This window comes from Eleutherodactylus coqui, chromosome 3, assembly GCF_035609145.1.
Source record: "Eleutherodactylus coqui strain aEleCoq1 chromosome 3, aEleCoq1.hap1, whole genome shotgun sequence".
Lineage (NCBI taxonomy): Eukaryota > Metazoa > Chordata > Amphibia > Anura > Eleutherodactylidae > Eleutherodactylus > Eleutherodactylus coqui.
In genome coordinates, this window is record NC_089839.1 from 192,744,825 (window position 1) to 192,771,766 (window position 26,942).

Here is a 26,942-nt window from a genome sequence, read left to right on the forward strand (position 1 = left end):
GCAGGGGTCGCTCACCCAGAAAAACCCTGATGGTCAGCAGTTCTCTGGGCTGGTGTGCCCATACACTGAGCTAATTTCTGCAGGAAGCAGACAGCTCCGTTCCTACTGCTGTGGTCAGTCTTGGTATTACAGGCAACGTTCTCATTCACTTCAATAGAAGCTCTGCCTGTAATAGAGCAAGGATGCAGTATATATATATATATATATATATATATATATATATATATGAGAGTGTGAGCTGGTACCATGCTCTCTTTAATAAACTTTATTTATACAGTCACAGAAAACAAACACCCAAGAGTAACAGGTGTGATTTTACATGATTGTGACTATGTTGCTTCTCCACAACATGTTTATATGCATGGTGCACAGGAGTGAACGGATGTCTACTCTTTGCAACAGCGGTCAAGCATGCTTGATTATATCTGACGTGGGGGGAGGGGGGATTTGACTGCGGGAAGGTTTTCTACAGCACAAAGTAAATCATGGACATTCAGAAGACTTGATGCATGGTTAATCAAACTAATGTTTATTTTATTAAACGTTCCCTTGAAGATATTGCAAAAAGTAGCCAGCCACATCCTATGACTCACATGAGAAAGCAGCAAGTATAACAATACGCAGGCTAAAAACATATAGAGGGGAGTGCGATATTAGTATTACAAACAAAATACCCCAAAAAATAAAATCAGCATTTATATGTATAATAAGCTCCTCTAAATGTGTCCTGAAAGTTAGCTAGTTCTCCCCTCTTTTTTTGCAAACCTCAGATCAGACCTGTTTTTCGGTCTGCAGAGCAACTAGCTGCAGCAGGAGCTCTTCATTACTAAGACCAGATATGCTATATAATAACATTGCTATACCCCACTCCTTTAGTGAAGGTTGGTAGCAACTAGGAAATCAAAATCAGCACTACTTTAAAGGGAACCTATCATGACCTTGGAGCTGATAAAACTATATTATGGGGCTCAAAGGTGAGGGTACAGGGAGTCCGGAGAGTAGAGTTTGACACTGACCAAGTGCCCCATTCCAGCACTGTGTCCAAGGGAAATTGCCACATGCACACAGAGTGACACTTTTCAGACCACTATGTGCGGTCTGCCATAGAGATGAATGAGAGAGCGATGCATAGAGCAGACTGAAAAGAAATCACTCTGTATATACCCGGCAACTTCATACGACCTCAACACTGGAAGAGGAGCATCGGTGAGTATAAAACACCGCTCACCGGACTCCTCATTCCCTGAGCTTTGAGCCCCATAACGTAGTTCATAAGGCTCAAAGGTCATGACAGGTTTCCTTTAAATGGGTGTCTATTTTAGAAACCCCATTTTCATTTGCGCTATTAATGAATAATAGAGAGGGGTTCTCTGTTCTGGATCCTCATCTTCTGACTAGGGTGGAGAGTAGTTACAGAGAGCATCTATCCTTTTTCCTGGAGGACTAGTCTTGTCCTATATTGCACAGACAACCCATTGATTTGAAATGGCACCATGTAATACTTAATTTTTCCTGTGGGGGCACTGCAGGGAAACTGAACACTTACTGCCAGGTTTCCAAACAGATTACAGCTGATCAATGGGAGCCTCAGCAGAGGGACACTTAGTATTCAATTTATTGTCTCGAGATGCTTCTATCAAAATGGACAACCTCTTTATGTTAGTCAAAAGAAGCCCTTGTTTACTGCAGCCTGTTATGGCGCAGTATCCATAGTATTATTCTAATACTGATTACTTTCCATAGCCTCTTTCCTAAGGTTCCCATATACATTAGATGGACAAACTCGTCAATGCTGGACTACCAGCTAACTGAAGTGTGGGGGTGTCCTAACGCTCCTAAAATGGAGAAATTGGGGTTATCGAATTTCATCATGCCCGATCCTTTGCTCCTGCAGGAGGACTCTGGCAGCAGCTTATTTCCCTCTCTCCACTGAAAACTAATGCTCAGCTGAGTGTACCTTTGTAAAGAACAGAACCAAATAAGTCTCTGGCCAACTGCTATCTAAAGTATACGGACATTTTATTTAAAAAAATCAACAATAAGCTAATCACAGGGAGTTCCACTGCTAGGACCTCCAAATGAGATGATTGCTGAGAAGTTTTCTTAGTGGTCAATGTGATAACTGCAGGATTTTAGTTTTTTTCTTTTAAAATACGAACTATAACATTGAAAAGTGCGAAGAAAAATCACTTAAAAGTATTAAAAAATGCTTAACGAAAAACTTGATTTATGCAATAGGTCATTTTCTGATAACATATTCCCTTTAGATATAATTATAGGATACCTCTGTGTGTATCAAGAAGCTCAGATAAAAGACTGCATATACAATGAAAAAAAACTAAAAAATCTGCCTGGAAATGTGAGTCACAAAAACAGGTACAAGAACCAGCAACATTTTTGTTTCTTCTTTCTCATCATCAATTAGTCCTCCAAAATAAACAGTGTCTCCCCAACTTCCACACAGTCCTGCGAAAAATGGCAAGTTTAGATTTACGCTTTGTTATTGAAAGGATGATCACACAGCAGGTTCAGGAGACAGATTATGTTTCACGAATTTCTACCTAGAAAAACCTCTACGCCTGGAAAGACTTTGAGAATTTTTATCAAGATTTGGGGTAAATTTCTATATAATATGCCCCCAATGTAATTTACATGCTCAAAAAATGTGGTACCGTGCTGCAGGATCGTATACAAGAGACACTAGACTCAAATTTACTATCGGGACCTTTCTACTTGTTGTCATACCATAACATGTTCTCTACTTGGGTTGAAGAGTGCCCAATGCTTGCACCTCCACCATGGTTGGAGAACAGAGGGCTGTTGGAAACCTCCTCAAGTGTAATTTCTCTTCCCGTGCTTGCAAACGTTGCAGATTCTGTGAAGCAGGGCAGTCTTATTCAAGTTTCTTTAGCTCTTTGGCAAAACCTAAGCTGGTCCCCTATCCCCATAAGACCCTATCAGTGACATCACCTGCTTTGATTTTTGCTGTGATGCATTGTGGCAGGGTGCCTCACTGAAAGTGCAGCCCCTCCTGAAAAGGGGAAGCTGAGGGGGCACTTATTTCCCCTGCAGGTGTGAGAACTGATCTTTTCAGCAGCTCTCTGCTGTGGCTACACTGTGGGACTCCCTCATTCTACAGTGACCGTAATCCCTGATAGGGTGTGTGTAAAGAGGATGTCCTGTTCTGCACCTGGTCCTGTTCTAGATTTGTGCATCTGAGCAGTCATTAAAGGGGTATTCCCATATCTGCAAGTTATCCCCAATGGGAACTAGCGGAGATAGCAGAGTTCAAGCACTCTACAATCTCCAGCGTACCCATTCACTTTAAAGGGACCACCAGATATTGTAGAGCGCTTGAACTTGGCTATCTCTAGCAGTACCCACTGAAGTGATTGGCTGAGTGACAACATTTAGGGACCTACTGGAAACGATTTTTCTGGATTAGTGGGGGTCCCAGCAATCAGATCCCCACCAACAGGTAAGCAGATAACTTTCCAGGATTGGAATATCCCTTTAAAGGGGTTGTCCAGCCACACAAAGGATTTTTAATAACAACTTAAAATACTATAAAATAACAAAGCTTAATACTTACCTTACCGATCCACCTTCAATGCCAGTGCTTTACAGGGTACACCACTGGGGTTTGTTCTTCCTGCTCCAGGGCCATCAAGGGTGTGGTGGGGGGTTGGTAAGGTGAGTGTTGCAGCTGTTCTGGGATCTTCACCTTACTTTCAGGTGGGACCAGGTTTTAGCAGTATCTCTGCCTTTCCTGGGGTTGAGTGGCATGATGCTGGATGAGTGATGTTTGCTCTCACCTGTCTCTAGTTTCCCTGCCCTATATAGTCTAATCTAGACTGGACATCTGTGCTGTCAATATTTAGTACCCTCCCGCGATCTCTGAGGTGCGCTCGCCTGGTCCGTCCTTAGGACTGCGGCTAAAGCTAAGTGTCACTGTTTTTACATTTTTGCTATTTGCATTATGTTCAGGGTTTTCTGGCAGGGATAGCTTAGTGGCCGAGGTTCGTTTACAGGTCCGCTCTTTATCAGGGCGATCGGCCTGCTTAGTAGGTAGTGGCTCCTCCTGGGGTAGGGGTTTTGTTTAGGGGCAGATTTCCCCATTTGGTTTTGTCCCGCTCAGTGGTGCTTTTGGTTTAGTAACATGCGGTTGTGCTTCTTTGCGTTTATTTACCCTTCATGTCTAGTCAGGACACAACAGTGAGTATTACTTCATTTGTCATTTCATTTGACTCTTAAGACTTTTTTTTCGTGATAGTGGAACAAAGCCTTTAAGACATAGTAAGGGGGATTCCCCGCAGTATTGGGGGTTACTAAAAAGGAAAGCTGACCTCTGCCACCAAAGCAGATAAAAACCAAAAAGTGCAATTTGCCTAATTTGTGCAATACAGGAGTAAGATAAAGCAGGGAAAACCCTAAGAGTAAAACACTCAAGAACTAAATCTTACATGTGATTTGGCGGTTCCCCACTATGTCATCTGTAACCTGGCATTGAAAGCTAAAGAGGAAATAAAGTCCCAGGGGTCCCCAAGTAATTTTAAGGTATGCTAAAAGATACTACCAAGCTTCCAGCACTATAGCCATATGTACCATACAACAGATTTGGAAAGTATGAGTATAACCTGCTTGCTCTAGCAACAACTATCTCCCTCTTCTTTGTCTGCAATCAAGACCAAGCAATTTTTTTCTTTTTTTGGACTAAATTTTTTTGTTACATTTTTTATATCCTTGTAGGAGAGTTCAACTTGTGGTCTCAAGACCACTCAGATAATACACCGCAGTGCATCTGTACTGCAGTGTATTATCACTATTTCTTCTTATGGCATACCTGGACAATATTTGACTAGCATTTGGTTGGCAACCCATCAGTCTTCCATCATGAAATAACACTGCAGAGGGAGTGCCACCCTCAGCTAACCTCCTACATGCCACAATCAACATTGATCATGGCATGTAGGGGGTTAACAATATGGATTGGTGTTCTCACAACCGGCTCCCAAATGGAGTGGTTTCAGCTCCTGAGCCTGCACCATAGATAGGATGTACCCATATGTCTTTTTACGGCAACCCCTTCTCACCCAGGATGTACATATATGCCCTGGTGTGCGAAGTGGTTAAACATGGGGAACAGCATTAGAATTTTTTTTCTTACTTGAACCAATCAGAGGCAGCGCTCAGCTGCCATTCAATGGTTGAGCGCTGTCTCTGATTGGTCCTAGCGCTCATCCAATCAGAGGCAGCACTTTCTGGGGGTGGGGATTTTTCAATCCCCGACCACCAGAATACAGAAGAAGACTGCCTGGGACAGGGAGTTGGACAGCGCTTTTAGATGAATTAATGGTAATTTTTCTACAGCTAGGGATGATGTTCAGGGAAGGGCTTATATCTCAAGCTCTTCCCTAAAAATCATCGCTGCAGGGGTTGCCTTCATCCCATTGCTTTCAATGGGACGGTAGCAGCGCCGGTCCTACTGAAAGCAATGGAATGGCATCATGCTCCTCTGCCACAGGTGTGGCAGGGGATTCCTTCATCCCCACGGGGATGAAGGAATCCCCTGCAATAGCTGTGACAGTTGTGGCAAAGGAGCGCATTTTCTCCCTGTGTTTTTAATGGAGCCGACACTGCTGCCGCCAGCCCTATTGACAACGAGGTGAAGCAACTGGATGTAGCAGCATCCAGGGGTTTCACATCCAAGGCGTCCCCTACTGCAGCTGTCACAGCTGCAGCAGGAGAAAGCAATCTCCTCCGATTCATTTCAATGTGGTGGCAGTAGCACCAGCCCCATCGAAAGCAATGGGATGGCATAGTGCTCTTCTGCCGCGGCTGTGACAGCTATGGCAGGGGATTCTTTCATCCCCACTGCAGTCCCCTCATCACTGAACACTGTGACAGTGCGGTCACAGTGTTCAATGATGAAGGGACTCCACACATGGATTAACGGAACCCTCAGGGAGTCCACACATCCCCGCGGGGATGAAGGAGTTAACAGTGCGATATATTAAAAAAGTGGCACCTTTTAAATTCCCTGCTTTGAGCAGTGGGGAATCTGTTCCGTCCACAGGAGTTTCCATTAACTCCTGCTCCCATAGGAGTCAATGGAAACTCCTACAAAACGAGCACCTATGTCCTATCTTTTTCAGGTGCGTGCCTTTTTGCACTTCAAATTCCGCACATATGAACGCTTCTATAGGAACTCATTGGTTCTTTTAGAAACATGCATTAATGCGAGCGCAAAACACAGGCACGTCTAAATGAGGCCTTAGGCTGCACTGTCACACTTATGATGCTTCTATGGCATATTTAACCCTTTGTAATCCAATTTTGGATTCATGGTTTCCTAGGGGCTTTCTCTTTCTGCCATTATAAAATGACGCCATTTGCTGGCTAGTGCCAGCACTGCAGTATGGGATATGCTGGAGAGGCCCCCGACAACAGAGCGGCCAGTAATCTACAGTAAGAATACCCTGCCGGACGTCTTCCAACATTGGAGCTGTACAGCCTTCAATCAGAATGTCTTTAGACGTCAGACAGTGGATTGGAAAGGGTTACTGTGCATCTTAAATGAACATCAAAAACACTGCAGAAAACCGCATTCATTTTTACTGTGAATCGCCATGGCTTTAGAATGCAGCTTTCAGATGACTGGTTTCTACTGGTGAAGCACGTGATTTCAATCTGAGAGGTGACCAGAGGAGCCTGGCAACAAAGGTCTACATTAAATACCCCAGACCAGGAACCAAACTTTGCAATGGTTCTGTTCTCTGCCCCATAGATGATGTCTATGTGCCCTCTTGGGATCACCCCAAGCATTTCTAGGTTCTTAAATTCCATTAAAAGAGTTGAGAATCATGAAAAATGCTGCTAAAAAAATAACATTCTCAGTTTTTATTGACTTTTTCTTTAAGAACCAGAATATAAACATTGTATCTTGCCCTTGTGCCCATCACCAGATTTGGCATGGGCAGTTTTGTCAGGAGCCACCCGATTATATCACCAGCCCTGAAATAATAGTGCTATTCACAGTCAATCTGAGAAAATCTGAAACCACAAGTTAGACAAAAATTCAATAGAAATAATGGACAGTCATCTTGTGTCTTCTTCACACATAAACCCCCAGCTATATGCAAAGAGAGGTAATTATTGAGCATTAATAACCCTAGGTCCATAATTGGTGTTTTCAATATTTGTGCGTGTTTCAATATGTTTCAATAGTGTTTCATTGCGGCAAAAAGCAGAACTCGTCTTGAAAATAAAAAATAGCACCTTTGCATAATATTCTCTGATCCACTAAAAGAGGGGGCTTCCCTGATACGTCTCGGTATCTCTTATGTTGTCTCTGTTTTACTCATCAGCTAATTTGGTAAGACGTGTACAGAAGGTGAGCAACCTTCTTAGCGAAATGCAACCTTCTAGCTCTTGATAACAATGGGTCAATGCCAAAAGGGTTAAAAAGTCAAAAACATACCAAAAAAGTTTTCCATTTTAACAACTTATTATGGTTTCTTTAAGGTTAGGTGCACACTAGCCATAATTGTGAGTTGCACCCTAGAATTCGCATCGGACAGCACTGGGACACCAGTGCATGTACTGTCTGATATACATGGACACGTCACATTAACATACCCTATTTCTCGCCCCTGAAAGGGATAGGAATAGGACATGCCATGAGTTTTTTATGCAGATCATCGATGAGTGTGAAAAAATGTCCATTTGTATAACTTCACAGGCTATAATGGGGCTGTTCTAGGAATAAAATAAGACAGCACACATCCGCAAAATATGCTAGTGTGTCAGAGGGCTTAAAGGGGTTTTTCAGTTGTAAACGACTGATGACCTATCCTTAGGATAGGCTATCAATAGTAGATTGGCGAGGATTCACCATCTGAGACCCCCGCCAATCAGCTGTGAGATAGGCCCTTGTGCTGATTTCTGTAGGAAGCAGACAGCTTCATTCGCACTGCAGTGGCCATACTTCCTATTACAGGCATTGAAGTGAATGGCTGCAATACCAAGCCTGGCCACTGCAGTGGGAACAGAGCTGTCTACTATCTGCAGAAATGAGCTCAGTGCATAAGCACAAATGTTTAGCTTACAGATGATTGGCAGGGGTCCCAGTCCGCAGATAGGATAGGCCATCAATAGTTTATAACTAGAAAACCTCTTTAAGGACATTTTTTGGCATACTAACTCAGTAACAACCAGAAAAAATTCTGTCGGTGGTTAGAGAAAGAGGCTAGGGGGTGGCACAACAACACCATGGCCAGATTATGTATAAAGGCAAATGAGGCAATTTACTCAGGTTTTGGAAACTTATAGATATTTCGGCTGTTTTGTCCACAGACCTCCACCAGCATCCAGCCAGGGCATAATTAAATCTCAATGTGGCATATTTAATAATCTAAGTATGCTAGAATTCTGGAGCACATGCTGTGGCGGGCACCACATTTATTAAGGGTTTTAGATGCTTTTTGTGCTCCTTTTCCCCCCAAAAAAACAAAAGGTGGGGTAGTTTAGTGAATTCATAAAATGTGTCATACTTATTAATGGCATATATCTTTTTGGGGCAAAATACTAGATGAAAGTAATTCAACCAAGTGGTGGTGTATGAGAAACATGTCTAACCTGTAGCAAGACGCAGCAAATCCATAACACAGTGTCCAGCATTGTGATAACTTTGGCGCAGGGACATAATTATAGAGGATGCAGGGGATGCAGTTGCACCCGGGCCCAGGAGCCTTAGGGGGCCCATAAGGCCTCTCTTCTCCATATAGAGAGCCCAGTACTATGAATAAAGCATTATAGTTGGGGGCCCTGTTACAAGTTTTGCATCGGGGTCCAGGAGCTTCAAGTTACGCCTCTGCTTTGGCGCATTTTCTAACTGCCTATGCCGTCTAAAATTTAGGGAGCCTTAGAAAAATCCTACCTCAGTGTTTTTAGGGAGAAACAGTGATGTCACTCACATTGAGAAGGACTGGTGGTGAACCTGCCAGACAGAGGAAGATGGCAGAATGGTTTTGGGATTTATTGGTATTATTTAAAGAGGTTGCACCAGAATAATAAGTTATGCCCTATCCACAGGACAAGTCATAACTTGATCACCACTGATCACCTGTCCTCCTTGTTGGGAGTTACTGCATACCCCACAGTGTGGACGAAGCTGAATCGAGTGCTGGTTGTGCAAGTGTGCTGACACTTCATTAACCCTTTCCATTCCAATTTGTATCGTGGTTTTTCCTAGAGGGCTTACTCTTTTTCTGCTTTATACAACGGCACTATCTGCTGGCTAAAGCCAGTACTGCATGAGGTGACACGTTGGATAGGCTCTGACAGCAGAGAGGCTGGCAGTATACAGTAAGAAAACCCTGACGGACGTCTTTCAACATTGGAGCTATACAGCCTTAAATCATAATGTCTTCAGACGTCAGACAGTGGATTGGAAAGGGTTAACTTTCAATTAGACTGCAGAGTTAGCCGAGCGGCAATTACTTGGGTATGTCTGTCAGCCCCATTCGGCGCGGTTTGGAGCCGGTAGTTGCGCATGAAGCCAAACTTTGAAAAAAGACTGGATCCACGGGCGTCGGTGTGAATGTGCCCTAACAAAAAGTTACAAAAAATGTTGCCTCTCTAATTTCTAACGAATCACTCTCTTATTACTACACAAGATACATATTTAATTCCCTTCATGACTTTATAAAAACAATATATCATTAAGACCAAGGTGCAAAATATGTTTTCTAAAGCAATAAATACATTGTAACAAGATCAGAACCGTAGTCGCGAGGGCCCTCTTATGCAGAACGTGTGTAAAAATGTCCGTCACGCTTGAAAACCCTGTTAAAACCTTTGATAGGATATTAAGCAAATACGTAAAGCTTTATTAACAAGTATAAAATTGATGCAAACGACATGAACAAACACGGGTTCACACAGAGAAATATGTTCCAGTGTGTGGATGTGTGGACCTCGCGGTGTTAATGAAGCATGCTCGCAGGATTGGCTTGTTTGTGCATTTTTATGCCTTTGGTTTGAAAACCATTGAGGGGTTATTACCAAGTATGAGTCACACTAATTACAGAACACTATGTGTGAAATTACACTTAATTAGTTACAATAGAGAACACTACTCAAATGAATTCAACTTGTAGAAAGAGCGATTAAATCAAGAAACTAGACAAAAACAGCAAAAATGATCCCTGATATTACGAGCTCCTATCATCAAACTTTCTACAAACACTCATACAAAGTGCATACAGATGTTGGTCTTGGTCAGGTTTGAACTTAGGACACCAGTGCTGCCAGGCAACAGTGCCAACAACTGAGTCACACTAAGGCCGCCTGCACACAGGTGGACTTGCATTGCGGAATGCGGAGCGGGCGTCCGCCTTCAGATTCTGCAGCAAATACTGGCCATAGCATGCAATGGAAAAGCTATTTTTTTCTGGAACATGAGCGGAAACCAATTGTGATTTTCCGCTCGCAGGGAAAAAAAAAATTGCAGCATGCTCTATTTTTACGCGGACTCTGTGCGGAAGACTTCCATTGAAGTGAATAGATGCTATCCAACCCCGCAGCCCTTCCGCAATCATCATTGCAGAAAGTTGTGGTATCCACATCATTGCCTAGCGATGGCGTGGTAAAACCTGTACTGCGCATGTGCGCCAGCTGGACAATCTGCAGTACAGATTGAGAAGATTCCGGACAGGTACGCAGGGTCAGTGGCCGGGCACTAGGTCGGATTTCGCTACAGGATCCCGAATGTGGAATCCGACCCGTTCGGGTGCAGCCGGCCTTAGGATGATAGAGGGGGCAGAGGGGAGGAGGCAGAAGGGAGAAGGAGGGATGAGAAGGTGGAAGGCAGAAGGGAGGAGCAATGAGGAAGGAAGAAGAAGGAGGAGAAAAGAGGAGGAACAGAAAAGAGAAGAAGGAGAATAATGATAAAGAAGAATGATAAAAATGAAAAAAGAAGAAGGAGGAGAGAGCCACATTTTGGATGATGGAGGAGGTAGGATGCAGAGGAAAGGAGTGGGGAGGAGAGAGAAGGGAAGAGGAGGAGGAGGAGGGAGGGGAAGGCAGAAGGGAGGAGGAAGAGGAGAAGGCAGAAGGGAGGAGGAGGAGAAAATAGGAGGAAGAGAAAGGAGAAGAAGGAGAATAATAATATAGATAAAGAAGAATGATAAAGATGAAGGAGGGAGGTAGGAGGAGGAAAGAGGGAGGAGTAGGAGAGAGGGAGGATGAGGAGGAGGAGAGGGAGGATGAGGAGGAGAGAGGGAGAAGGAGAAAGAAAGAGCAGGGAGGAGGCCGAGGAATTTTACTGGGTGCATCCAAAATGAACAGCTCAAGATTGGGGTTTGCACAGAACGTTTAGCAAAGTTCAACAGGGTTAGCTGTTTCAGTATGCTCAACACTATTGGTCATATTAAGAATAAAGCTATGAGTAATGATGCGATGAGCAGTTACGGCAGAGGCAAGCTGCAGGTGGCTGTTAGGGCTTCTGCAAGACAAATGTGATATAACGTGCTGCTCACTGAAATGACAGGTCAACCAAGAAGTACATGGTCGTAGGAAATCCTCCAGAGCTAAAGTCACTGTTTTGCCTAATAAAGGAGGGCCTGAGAGGAAGACTTTGTCCCCTTTGCCAAACTTAACATGTTTTTTTTTAAAAAGCGAGGGGACACTATGGGCCAAAAGTCACAAATTTGGGCAAAATTTGGTATGCACCAAAATTTGTGACTATTATATATCACTAAACTAATGTAAACAGCTTCCTGCTATTTTCCCATGGTGTCCTTCAAACTATCTCAGAGGGGGTTGGACAAGATAAGAAAAACTTTCTTTTTCAGAAAAAGCACCACTCTTGTCCACGTCTCTTATCTGGTATTGAAACTCCTATCCATTGAAGTAAATGGGGCAAAACTGCAATACCCCATACAACCTGTGGACAGGTGTAGCACTGTTTTGGGAAGAGAGCAGATATAATGTCACTCTCAAGAGTGAGTACATTGGCACAACTATTTTTGTCCCATGCTGAATTAACAGAACTTCCAGCTTTATAGAACTTCCCAGCTCACTACTGACAGGCAGCTACCTTTATGCTTACAAATGACCTTTTTGCCTGTGAGTTATTAAAGTTTGGAGTGCAGCCGAAATGAACACTGTCACTCACATAACCAGAGGAAAAGGGAGAGGCTTCCCAATGAAGACACAAGTTCCTGTGCTCTTCCTATCTCCAGCCCGCCCCATAGATATGCCAATGGGCTCGCCGCCATCACAGATTTATGGTCTCTATTTTCTAGATTATATTGAACAAAAAAACTTTTGTACAGAACAAAAATTAACAATTGTTATAGAAAGGTTGAACAATATGGTGGGTTTTTCATATCAGTTTGTGTAATTCTGAATATTGTTTAATGAGATTTCCATTGTTTTCAAGCTTCACTTTTGCTGTTATGTTTACTAGATTTACTTCCCAATTAATTTAATTTTCTAAAAAGGTATAAAACATTCCAAAGGTTACAAACTGAATTAATTTAAATAGAAAGTCCAAGAACTTTGTACATACACTATATTATCATGTTCTGATCCTGAGTTACATCCTGTATTATACTCCAGAGCTGCACTCACTATTCTGCTGGTGGAGTCACTGTGTACATACATTACTTATCCTGTACTGATCCTGAGTTACATCCTGTATTATACTCCAGAGCTGAACTCACTATTCTGCTGGTGGAGTCACTGTGTACATACATTACTTATCCTGTACTGATCCTGAGTTACATCCTGTATTATACTCCAGAGCTGCACTCACTATTCTGCTGGTGGGGTCACTGTGTATATACATTATTTATCCTGTACTGATCCTGAGTTATAGCCTGTATTATACTCCAGAGCTGTACTCACTATTCTGCTGATGGAGTCACTGTGTATATACATTATTTATCCTGTACTGTTCCTGAGTTACACCCTGTATTATACTCCAGAGCTGCACTCACTATTCTGATGTTCAGTTATATCCTGTTTTATACTGCAGAGCTGCTTTCACAATTCTACAGACTTGCACATAGTGTGCTCTGGAGATATAAACTCTGGGAAGTGCAGTCTATACAGCAGACACTGTATAGTGGGAAAATCTAATTGCCCCTTGCATCAGCCCCTAAGCTGTTAGGGTTGTGTATGATAACACGCTTGTTGACTGTTTCCATTAATAATCAGCAGAATAGTAATTGCAGCTCTGGAGTATAATACAGGATGTAAGTCAAGATCAGTATAAAATAAGTAATGTATGTACACAGTGACTCCACCAGCTGAATAGTGAGTGCAGCTCTGGAGTATAATACAGGATGTAACTCAGAATCAGTACAGGATAAGTAATGTATGTACACAGTGACTCCACCAGCAGAATAGTGAGTGCTGCTCTGGAGTATAATACAGGATGTAAGTCAAGATCAGTATAAAATAAGTAATCTATGTACACAGTGACTCCACCAGCAGAATAGTAAGTGCAGCTCTGGAGTATAATACAGGATGTAACTTAGGATCAGTACAGGATAAGTAATGTATGTACAGAGTGACTTCACCAGCAGAATAGTGAATGCTGCTCTAGAATATAATACAGGATGCATCTCAGGATCAGTACAGGATAAGTAATGTATGCACACAGTGACTCCACCAGCAGAATAGTGAGTGCAGCTCTGGAGTATAATACAGGGTGTAAGTCAAGATCACTATAAAACAAGTAATGTATGTACACAGTAAAGGCTCATTTAGACACAACGATTATCGCTCAAAATTCGCTCAAAAGCCGTCTGTAAATGACACGATTGTCGCTCAAAAGACACTTTTTGAGTGATAATCGTTGTGTCTAAATGGGCCTTACTTAACTCCACCAGTAGAATAGCGAGTGCTGCTCTGGAGTATAATACAGGATGTAACTCAGGATCAGTACAGGATAAGTAATGTATGTACACAGTGACTCCACCAGCAGAATAGTGACTGCAGCTCTGGAATATAATATAGGATGTAGGTCAAGATCAGTGTAAAATAAGTAATGTATGTACACAGTAACTCCACCAGCAGAATAATGAGTGCTGCTCTGGAGTATAATACAGTATGTATCTCTGGATCAATACACGTTAAGTAATATATGTACACAGTGAATCCACCAGCAGAATAGTAAGCGCTGCTCTGGAGTGTAATACAAGATGTAACGCAGGATTAGTACAAGATATGTAATGTATGTACACAGTGACTACACCAGCAGAATAGTGAGTGCAGCTCTGGAGTATAATACAGGATGTAACTCAGGATCAGTACAGGATAAGTAATGTATGTACACAGTGAGTCCACCAGCAGAACAGTGAGTGCTGCTCTGGAATATAATACAGGATGTAACTCAGGATCAGTACAGGATAAGTAATGTATGTACACAGTGACTTCACCAGCAGAATAGTGAGTGCAGCTCTGGAGTATAATACAGGATGTAACTCAGGATCAGTACAGGATAAGTAACGTAATGCATTTACAACGTTAAACTGCACATATAAATTAGATTAATGCTGGCAGATTCCACCAATGATTTAATGTGTATGAGGCATCCCAACGACAGATGTTGGCAGATACAAGGAACATCATGTTGTATTTCATTATGCCCGATCCTTTATTCTGCTAGGAGAATAGCCACTGCCAAAAATGTCTTGGCAACTGCTTGTCTCCTTCTCCACATTGAAATAAACATGCATGGGTGATGGAGCCAAGTGTACATGTTTATGGCGAGGATGGGTGAGATATCTGTCAGCCAGGTAAGTATTGGGGCCAACAGTGATTGGCTGTCCTGTGTATGTTGGGGGAGCTGACAGTTATGCCTATGGCCAAACTTAGGCTATAAGCACTTTAGGTGGCCAGTTTAATAGAAGTTCATGCATAATCGTGAACTTACCCTTTAAATATTTGGCACCAGTAGCGTCTGGAACATAGAATTTTCACTGCATATAATTTTATAAAATGTATGAGGTTTTTTGCACATTTATATTATTCTACCCAATCACAGACTAGGCAAAGATTAAGAATTATGTTACACCCACAAGCTCACCTCAGAAACCTGTCAATGTCATTTTCCTGGAGCCGCCTCAATATTGGGGGATTGTCATTTCATACACCAGAGGAATTCATGAAGATTAAGGCTGTGAACGAGGTAAAAAAATGATCAATCAACTTAGAATATTAGAAGCATTCATTACCAATATCCTGGACATTTGTAGAATATCTACTGTATATAAACAAGTCTCAGTCTTAACCTTCTTGACAACATCTCAAGCAGGGGCGTAACTATAGAGGATGCAGGGGATGCGGGCCCAGGAGCCTTAGGGGGCCCATAAGGCCTCTCTTCTCCATATAAGGAACCCAGTACTATAAGTAAAGCATTATAGTTGGGGGCCCTGTTCCAAGTTTTGTATCGGGGCCCTGGAGCTTCAAGTTATGCCTTTGATCTCAAGACATTACTGAAGGAATAGAGAGTTGTTGGCCACCAGACTAACCATAGAAAACACCTGTTGTCTGCTCTTCCTTTTTTAACATGGTGAGGAAGTTAAAAGCTAGGACTCTGTCGCGGCCCAGAGTTGGTCAAAACTTTTTGTTGTCAATCAAGTACAGTAGTGTAGAATACAAAGATGCTTCATTTTTTTTAGTTAAAATCAGCAATGTAACATGTTTCGAGGTTCGCACACCTCTTCATCAGACAGCTGGGAACATAGAAATCACATAGATAACACCTTGGTCCCAATATAGTAGAGCAAGTAGACTGCAAGTCCACTTGTTCTCCGTGCGGCCAACTGCCAAAGAGAGCCCTGGACATCACTGCTGGTCATGATATATTATCAAATTTAAAGGGGTCAATGAGATTAGAAAAACAGGACTGCTTTCTTCAAGAAACAGTGCCACCTTTCTCCACAGGCTTGTCTGGTATTGCAACTCCGAATGAGGATTAGCTGCAATACCAAGAACAGCCAACAGGACCAGAAAGGTTCTTGTTTAAGGGTGAGAAGGTCAACAGATCCCAGCTGCAAACCCATGAAGATGACTAAAACCCAACAGCTTCAGACATGATTCGACTTTGCTTTTATTCTTCACTCTGCATTTATCCAACAACAAATGGGCACACAAATATTCCGGTGTATAAAACACCTTAATTACACTTGGCAAGTGCTGAAAAGAATATAAATATGGACAAGAAAGGGATCTGGGAAGGGCTCTGATGCTTATATAGCGAGTTACTGTTAATTGGGCTTCATCACATTTTCACTTGGGATTTTTACTACACAAACTCTAGGGTTTACATGTCTGCACAAAACATCGCCTCCACCCTGCTACATTAATGAGGATAAATGGAAGCATTAAATAATGCCGGAGCTTTACCTAATTACTATTTTTTGTTGTTCAAAAGAAAATATAAACTGACAAAAAGTCTACATCTCCTTATGGATACTCCAAAAAGTATGTGCCTCCTTCCCTGTGCTCTCATATTGGACTACTGACACATTGTGAAATATACAGTATAGTACATAAAAGGAGCATTAGCAATCACATAACAGTTTTTGAATTATTGCTGCATTTAATGCATCTATGTAAAAAAAAAGTATCTGCAACCTTAAAGGCTATGGAAACCTTTGTGCATGAAAAATGAATACACACATATCTTACTAAGTCCCTGAAGAAAAAATGATGCACTTATCGTTTTTTGCATTGAGTTTTCCTTCTCATGCATGTAGAAAGCCTCATACTTGGTTTGGAGGCTCTTCTAAATTCACATTTCTGGCTCAGGGGTGTTCCCAGCACTTATTAGCTAACCTTCCTCATGCACTTGCACAAGCCCTGCCCCCCCCCCCCCTCTTTCAGAGGCTATTTAGCGTAACCACACCCACTTAGTACAATACAACTATTTTCCCATCAACTTTCTGTGTAGTGCTGGTCATTTTTTCCTCACTGCTGATAAGAGCAGAACATTCACCCAGATGAATTACAGCCCTCTGTAATAGAAGCTTTCTCTGCTCTGCTCTCTGTCCTTCTGATCTCTTCCACCATCCCCAACACTGTCGTACACCCCTCTATGATAGTAGCTTTCTCTGCTCTCTGTCCTCCTCATCTCCTCCAGCGCCCCACCGCACTTCATACTTCATACTGCCCTCTGAAATAACTTAGTGGAAAGGCAGCATACATACATTCACAACAGGGATGCAGCCTAGGGACGGAGTCAGTTTACTCTGCCTCACAGAATTTGCTAACATTTCAGTCCTCTAGTCTGCAGTGCCTTGGAAAACAATACAAGCATAGAAATCAAACAATCAGACATTTTTATTAAAAACTAATTACAAAAAAGTCTTCATTTTCAAAAACACATTGATGTAAACAAAATAGCGAAAGGGGAAAGGGTGCACATAGCCTTTAATCTTACTAACTGGCTGTGCCACCTTTAGCAACAAGAATTGCAACTACTTGTTTCCTTTAAGTTGATGTCAGTCTATCACATCATAGTTGAGGAATTTTGGCCCTTGTAGAACAGCTTTAGGTTAGACACTCTGGTAAGTTTTTGTGAATGAACTGCACATTCCAGACTTTTCCACAAAGAATCTACTGGCTTCAAGTCAGGAATCCTCATACAGACATTTTCCTTAAGACTTTCCAGCTACAGTGCTTGGGGCTTACTGATTTTCATTGAAGAGATTCAGGTGGTATGAAAATTTGTTTTTCAGGCAATGCTCCATGGGAAAAAAAAGTATGCAAACTAGCATTCCTCCGGAAGGAAGAAAGCTTTGTCATACCAGTCCAATCAGAGACTCCTCTATAATGTACAGTGCTGAACCATTGCTTCCTTCAACACATCTGAGCCAGGTAATAATGTTACTCATGACTAGTAGGTTTTTGTCTTACTCTTGCGACTCCCATTTTTTTCAAGTCCCTTTTATATTATTAATTGATTAACAGTATGGAAATTAGGGATGAGACATAGCCGGAGAGCAGGAGAGCACATGCCAGTAAAGCAATATTTTAACTCTTCCACAGTTAAAGCAATGGATAAGTCTCCATACAAAGTTGGAAAATGGACAATATTCTCCAGGCCCGCATTGCAAGGCACTGACCTAAGCCTGCATTGATTCTTATTACTGAACTTAACTGAGGCTAGAGATGTCAGCGGGTCTTAGTGATCAGCGAAGTTTTGAAAAGTTTGGTTTTGGCCAGTTAACTCAACTTTTGCAAACAGTTTGATTCGGTCCAAATTACTTTGAACCGAACTGGGAATTCACAGAAAACCCTAAAATAGGTGTATAACACTGTTTAAGAGCCATAAAGCCCCGTATAACATTCTCTGAGTGTTATACAGGGTTTTATGGCTCTTAGACATTGATATACACCAGTGTTCAGGATAAGTGTTGAGTGAACCGAACCAGTAGAATCCTATATCAGGTAAAACTTTGCTGAAAGCTCGGTTCAAGTTTGTGCCGAACTGAACTTTTAGAAAAGTTTGACCTGAAACAGGGTTCTACTGGTTCGGTTCACTCAAACTATTTGGGATACTCCCTCTTGGATGTTCTGTGACTTCCTAGATGAGTCATTGCTACATTCTTGTAGTACTGCTGTCAGACTGGCTCTTGGGAAGAACTAGCCACCACTAAGAAAATTCACCACTATTCCAAGTTTCTTGCATTTGGTGATAATGTCTCACACTGTGATTTTGGTCTCAAAGAATGAAGCTAGACCTACAGACAGCCTGGACAAAACCAAAACTGCTGCAATTTCCAATATGAGTGACGTAGACCAGTGTTCCCCAACTCCAGTCCTCAGGGACCACCAACAGGTCATGTTTTCAAGATTTTTTCAGTGTTGCACAGGTGATGTAATTATTGTCAGTGCCTCAGACATTGCCACAGGTGTTCTTACCATAGGATATCCTGAAAACATAACCTGTTGGTGGTCCCTGAGGACTCGAGTTGGAGACCCCTGAGGTAGACGATCTTCTGTAGAAGTTTCAGTGACCATGTCTTGCCAACAGTCATATTAGTAAATGTCTTTCCATGGGTGACCAGCTGTAGAATCTACTTGTAGCCCTTTCAGTTTGACTATTGAAACAACCTGCTTTTTTTATATAATCTGGAATTGCATCTGGTCACAGCATAAATGTAGTTGTAGAAACTTTGCAGTCACTACTTCCATCTGATGAGAAGACTCAATATCTAGAGTAATTGAGAGCTTATTTGCACAGTGCAGGCAAACTGCAGTTTTCCTGTGGTTTCTGCAAAATTGGAGCAGAATTGTAACAAAAAAAAAAAACATAACGTGACAGCAATGTGTGAATAAAGGTGGCCATACACCTTAGATAGCTATTGACCAAATACATGTCCATAGACATGCACAGTCGGCTCGGAGAAGCATGCCTTTCTGTTGAAATCTATCATACCTGTTCCTACTCTTCCCCCCCCCCCCCCCCCCAACATCTGCTATTAAAAGCCAATTGGCCAGCCTCGGCAAAATTGGCAAGTTTGGCTAAAGTTCATCTAATCTGCCGACCATAAGACATTAGATTCAATAACTAGCTGCAATCGAATCTGACTTTGTACATTCAGCTAGATCTAGCCATCAATTAAGACTGACTGAGGGGGGAACAATTACATTTTACATGCATGTTGGAAAGCTGTGTTCTCTAAATAAAGGCACTGGACATTCAAAATCGATTTTGCTTATGAATCCTATATTTTGCTACAAAAGCAAAAACCACTCCAAATATTCAATCAAAATATATATATTACACGGTATTGTGCTAAAAAATTTTAACATCCAAACTTATAAAAAGTTGGTGTCACAACTTAACTTGTTCTCCTTTAAGAGAATTTTTGATACTAGATGGGCTACCAGTGCTAAATAAACTCAACGAGCAAACTCGATCATCACTCTCTTAAGGTACTTCAACTTTAGGTTTCGAGTTGATAAGTCATACAGTAACGCTTTTATAAAGTATCCAAGAGCAAGTGACCAAGCCACAGCTATTTCATACTTGAAAAGGAAGAAGGTCAGAAAGTGCTGAATATGTAAGCAACCACCGCTGCGATGTGAGACAGCAGCACCGGGAAACACTTATGAATCTGCATGATTGGTCAAACTGTGGTCAAACATGTAAAAATATAATAAATATACTGTACAAGTCTTTGAAGGAGACTGGAGTGACTGATGCAGAAGACTGAGTAGGGAGAAACAAGTAGTCAGAGCTTTTGTTTTGTGTTAAATATTGTCCCACACTGCTCTTAGGTCATCTTCAGAAGGACACTAAAATGTACCGCTATTTAGGCCATCTGAAAGTGGACTTAAAATAAAGGATATACAGACAATAGTAAAGATGGTCCATCCATCCAATACCTCTACAAAATCAGTGCGAACAGATAGAAAAATCATGTGAAATCCTGTCGGATGAAGCAGTAGCGAAACGCACATTGTGTTTGGTGGGTGTCCTTCTATACCTGTTCTTAATCCACATGCATTGAGTGAATGGGTTATGGCACTTTACTCTGATGTGATTTCACACGATTTTCATATGTGCTAGCACTTTATAGTGATTTTGTCTTGAGAGGCATTGGATGGATGACCCATGTTAGTAATGGCATATTCTTTATTCTATCTGTATTCATTGGATCATAACCTACTAATAAAGATCTGTATATACACACATTGCCAAAAATAATCCCTCCCCTAGAAGTAATTGTTGGAATGGAATAAAACTTTCTCTGTGTGATTGTAACATTGATATAAGTAGGTAATTACAATATCAGAGCAAAAGCAGAATGTATTGCAGAAAACTGAACCCTTGACGGGAGGCTCTAGTACCCTGTTGTACCGTCTCTAGCTTGGATACAAGATGTGATACGGGTGGGCATGGAGGCTCAATTACCCTGTTGTACTGCGCCTCTAGCTTGGATACAAGATGTGATACGGGTGGGCATGGAGGCTCAAGTATCCTGTTGTACTGCCTCTAACTTGGATACAAGACGTGATACGGGCGGGCATGGAGACTCTAGTACTATGTTGGGCCACCTCTAGCTTAGATACAAGATGTGATACAGGTGGGCATGGAGGCTCTAGTATTCTGTTGGGCCACCTCTAGCTTGGATACAAGATGTGATACAGGCGGGCATGGAGGCTCTAGTACCCTGTTATTAGACAGCTCTAATCACAGCTTTATAACTACTTAGATGCCACATTCAGGCCTTAGTCAGACGGGCGTTTTTAGCCGCGATTTGCGCATGCGCATGCGTCCGGCGATTTTATAAAACCATTGCTTTGCAATGGTATCGGACACATGAGCGCTTTTTATGCGCTCGTCCGATAAATTATAGAACAGAAATCGCAGATCGCACCTATCTGCGATCTGCGATTCCTGTTCTCTTCTCTATATGCGCTCAATGGGGCCGGCGGCAGCAGCGCCGACCCCATTGAGAACATATAGAAGACAAATCATTCTTCTCTGCCACAGCTGTAACAGCTGTGACAGAAGAACGATGTTTGCCCATTGAATTCAATGGAGCCGGCAATACAGCCGCTCCATTGAAAGCAATGGGCTGCCGGCGTGCGCGGGGTGAATTGTCGGGAAGGGCTTAAATATATAAGCCCTTCCCTGCAATTCATCCTAAAATGTGTTAAAATAAAAAAAAATTGTATACTCACCTTTCCGCTGCAGCCGGAGTCCAGCCGCGGCCGCTGTCAGTTCTCCTGAACTGCTTCTCGGCACTATTTAGCCGGCGGGGCTTTAAAATCCCCGCCTGCTGAATGATCTGCCTCTGATTGGTCACAGCCCTGACCAATCAGAGGCAGGTTTCACTCACACACCCATTCATGAATTCATGAATGGGTGAGTGACTGCTGCCTCTCAGCGCTGAGCCAATCAGGGGCAGGTCTGACTCACATCCATTCATGAATTCATGAATGGGTGTGAGTGAGACATGCCTCTGATTGGCTCAGCGCTGAGCCAATCAGGGGGCAGGTCTGACTCACACCCCCTTCACACCCACTGCAGGACGGCCGCGCGGAGCTCCGGCTGCCGGGAGAAGGTGAGTATATATATATTTTTTATTTTTACACATTTTAGGATGAATTGCAGGGAAGGGCTTATATATTTAAGCCCTTCCCGACAATTCATCCCGGGCTCGCCCGCAGCGCATTGCTTTAAATGGAGCCGGCTCTATTGCCGTCTCCATTGAATGCAATGTGCTGGACAGCTCCGGCCCGTTTCTAATGAAACGTGGCTAGGAGCAGATTTTCGGGCGATTTGCGGGCGACTTGCGCGCACCGGTCACGCGATTTGCGGATGCGCATCCGTCATGCGATCCGCAAATCGCGTGAAAAAACGCCCGTGTGACTAAGGCCTCAATATGTAGTCTTGCATCTACACCATTGGGGGGAAGGCCCCTTGTTAACCCATTACCATTGCTTATACCTATCAATTTCTGTTACTTTATCTGTTATCTTTCTGTAGCTCTCTCTCTTATCAATCTTATATCTGTACTTCACCCATCTCCTGACTAGTCACCAGTTATGGTTTATTGCTGGTTAAGTCAAGCTCACATTCTAGCAAGGCAAGACTAATACAAGAAATGATTTCTCTGAAACAGTAGAATCTAAAATAATATCACAAAAGCTGGGGCCTGGGTAATTTCCCCCACAGCCCCACAATGTGATCATGGGTTGCCTAGTGAAGGCTCCCAGGCCTGCCATGGATTTTAGCCTATTAAGCCCTGCCTATGGCAGGGCTTAATAGGCTAATGTTAAACATACAATATACAACAATACAGAAGTACTGCAGTATATCGTACAAATGATCAAGCAATCACAAGCTCAAGTCCTCTTTTGGGACTAAAAAAAACCAACATAAAATTATAGTTTAATAAAATTTTACTAAATATTTTAAAGGAATTATAAATACTAAAAGGTAAAAAAAAAACCAAACTGCAAAATGAATTTAGTGTTGGTAATAGTACTGACAGAATAATGTGAACATAATATTTTTACTGCATTGAAAAAACACCATAAAAAATTGCACGATTGATTTTTTTATTTAGCTTCACTTAGAAATGTTTTATCTTTTCTTTCAGTACAATATAAGGTGTATTTTTTTAATAGCACCATTAAATACAACTCGGCTCACAAAAAGATAAGACCTTATATGGATATGCCAATGGAAAAACAAAAAAGATATGGCTCGTGGTCTTTAATAAAAATTTTAAAGTAAATTTCTTTGAATCATTTTTTAAATAATATATATAAAAATCTAAATAATATTTTAAATATTTCATTACTTAGAAAAACAAACAAACACATATGTCTATACAGAACATATTTTTAAAAAATGATTATTCGATTTATTTTCTGATTGCAGATTTTTTATTCTATTGTCTGATTATAGGGGTGGCCATCTTGCCTGAGCTGCATTTAACAGCATTTAGAGATGCTTTACAGCAGCATCATGGGCCATTCCTTCAATGGACAGGAAAGGGCCCATTGACTCATATGGGAGATTGTTTAGGGTATACTCTGTGACCTGTGCTGGGGTTATTGGGCAGGGAGCGGGAGGAGGTGAGTTGTGACTATCACCTATTGTTAATGGTGGACTGTTGAGTAGTTTTCTCTACAAAACAGGAAGTATCAGCCTATCACCATGTTTTCCCCAAAATAAGACCTTGTCTTATATTATTTTTTGCCCCAAAAGAGGCACTAAGTCTTATTTTCGGGGGTTTCTTATTATACTTACCTAGCAGGCTCAGTCCAGGTCCCTCCGGCTGCTCTTCTGAGCTTCGGCACAGTTCCTGCAGTCCTCAGTGGCCCACAGAAGATCACTTTCTGGTTATGGGATTTATAAATCCCACCTCCACAAAGCAATGGCTGTGTTTAGTTCTTCGAGCGCTGCACAGCCAATCAATGCAGCGCTCGATGAACCAATGCGATGGCTGTGATTGGTTCTTCAAGCACTGCATTGATAGGCTGAGCAGCAATCCAAGAACCAATCACAGCCATCACATCATGGAGGCAGGATTTATGAATTGACTGAACCGTGGCTCAGCCAATTCATAAATCCTGCATCAATAATGCAATGGCTATAATTGGTTCTCTGAGCACCGTGGCTCAGCCAATCAATGCAGCACTCAAAGAACCAATCACAGCCATTTCTTCCTGGAGGCGGGACTTATGAATCCGGTAACCAGGAAGTGATCATGTATGAGTGGCCGAGGACTGCAGGAACCGCTCTGGAGAGCAGCTAGAGGGACCTGGAGTTGATAAGTAATGTATTCTTTTTTTATGTAATGTAACTAGGGCTTATTTTTGGGGTAGGGCTTATATGTCAAGTCTCCTCAAAAATCCTGAAAAATCCATCTCAGACTTATTTTTGGGATAGGTCTTATTTTCAGGGAAACAGTGTATTAGGCTCTGTAGTCAGTGTGAAAAATGCAACATTTTAGGATTTCTCAAGAATATAGATCATGACTAAAAATTAAAAAATAAACAAAAAGTCTTAATGTTTATACATAAAAACTTGATTTATACAACAGCTCATATTCTCATTTAAGATAATTTGCTATGTATTAGAGTAAATGGATGCAAAATTTAAATATAGACATAATTTATATACCGGTATTTGCTTCTTTTTAATGCAATCACACAAAGACTCAAAACAGTAGTGAAAAAAAAATATATATATCTCAACAAGAAGTCAATCAGTCTAACATAAAAATTTCCAAACCCAATTTAAAGCAAACTCAATCTTAATTTCAAAGTTTGATGTCAAGAAAAAAAGTTTAAGATTTTCAAATTTGGTTTTATTTAGTTTAAGAAAAAAGTTTAAAAATCAAATAGTTTAAAAATTTATATATACATACATACATACATACGCATATATATATATATATATATATATATATATATATATATATATACCATAAAGTCCAATCAGCTTCCAGAGTGAAAACATGTTAAACTGTGAATGCCGGTACTTGTGATGTGGTGAGGCTTATGCCCCACACTGACTTAGTTTGTCAGAGAGCGGATTCAAAAAGTGGTACAGGAAAAGGCTGGGAAGTGTTCGGTGTGCATTCCAGGGTTTATGAATAAGGCCCTATGCGGATTCTACATAGGAGTATTTGCAGATCCCCTTCTGACAAAGAACGCTGTTTCCAATGCCAACATATATTTTCCTTGTAAATCTGTTCAGCTGTCTTGAAACCAGCCAAGTGGGACTCTCCAGCCAAATTTTGGAATTTGTATAAATATGTTCATTTGTATGTGTTTTGCTTTCTACACATGCAATCGTTTATCCATCAGCACGGGATATTTGGACATAAAATGTAAGTCTTTCTGACATCTGCAAACAGGATAAAAGAAATAAGCAAAGATGGGTGTTAGGTGTGGCGCCTGCATGCTAAAGCAGAATGAGGGTGTATGAAGGGGAGAGCGGAGCCTAGGAGACATTAAATCACCAGAACAGGTAATGATAGCAAATAGAAACGCAGAACTAAGACAGGTCTTAATAATTTCTACAAGCAATTAGAGATTCCTTCATAAGCAGCAACTGTTAAGCTTGCAGTCATTCACAGCTGGAGATGTAGAAATTAATACATTCTTAGCATTGGGCATACTATATGCTGCTTTATACTGTAACAGAAATAGAAAACTGTGCATTTTATGAAGGGTCATTAGTGAAAGTAATGCAGTTATACAAAACAGATGGCCATTTTGTGACACTGACAACTGGAGGTGTGGCCATATTGGTTGTCAATACAGCTGCACTTCCTGTTGCCACCTTTGCAAAATGGCCTTATCACCGATATACTAAGTTTCTCCTCTTAAGGTGGCCAAACATCTGAACATAGCTATTGAACGAATACTTGCTCAATAGAGTGAATGTAAATGCCAGTTGTTACATGTAAACGCGGCCACTAGAGATGAGCGAGTATACTCGCTAAGGCTAACTACTCCACCGAGTAGTGCCTTAGCTGAGTATCCTCCCACTCGTCTGTAAAGATTCGGCTGCTGGCGTGGGTGACAGGTGAGTTGCGGCGGTGAGCAGGGGGGAGCAGGGGGGAGCGGGGGTGAGAGAGGGAGAGAGAGATCTCGCCTCCGTTCCTCCTCGCTCTCCCCCGCCGCTCCCCGCCCCCGCCGGCCCCCAAATCTTTACAGACGAATGGGAGGATACTCGGCTAAGGCACTACTCGCTCGAGCAGTTAGCCTTAGCGAGTATACTCGCTCATCTCTAGTGGCCACCAATCAAATGATGGGCGAGAATTCAAGCACTAGTCACTTTGTGTCAGCTCACCTAAAAATAGTCTCTGGTTGATTAATCATCATCTGGTATAAATGAGTAATCGTTGCTTTTCAATGGTTAGTCAACAATTTTGAAAGGAAGTGTGCGCTTGTTCAGCATGCACCTTCCACCGAACACAGATTGGCTCCCACATTTTTTTTACATTTTGCCCTCCCACTAAAAGGTTTTTGGTAACTGAAAAGACATAGAATGGTAGAGTTGGGAGGGACCTTCAGGGTCATCGGGTTCAACCGTCTGCTCAGTGCAGGATTCACTAAATCATCCCAGACAGATGTCTGTCCAGGCTTTGTTTGAACACTTCCATTGAAGAACTCACCACCTCCCGTGGTAACCTGTTCCACTCATTAGTCCCCCCCACTGTCTAATATCTAATTTGTGTCTCCTCCCTTTCAGTTTCATTCCATTGCTTCTAGTCTTTCCTTTTGCAGATGAGAATAGGGCTGATCCCTCTGTACTACGACAACCCTTCAGATATTTACATGAATAAGTGTTAGTGATACTTGACCGAACAGCCCCTGCTGGTCACTCACTGCTACAGTTTCCGCCTTGTCATGGTCTTTAAAGACACATTTGCGGCTGTGGT

General features: G+C 41.9%; 1 protein-coding gene across 4 annotated transcripts in view; it reads right to left on the reverse strand.

Annotated features, from left to right (window-relative positions):
- Nucleotides 1–26,942, reverse strand: part of FOXP1 (forkhead box P1) — a 700,722-nt gene that overhangs the window by 452,845 nt on the left and 220,935 nt on the right. For all 4 annotated transcript variants that reach the window (XM_066596693.1, XM_066596696.1, XM_066596697.1 and 1 more), the window contains exon 4: nucleotides 15,101–15,191. The gene's annotated coding sequence lies outside the window, so the exon portion shown is untranslated. The remainder of the gene's footprint in view (nucleotides 1–15,100; nucleotides 15,192–26,942) is intronic.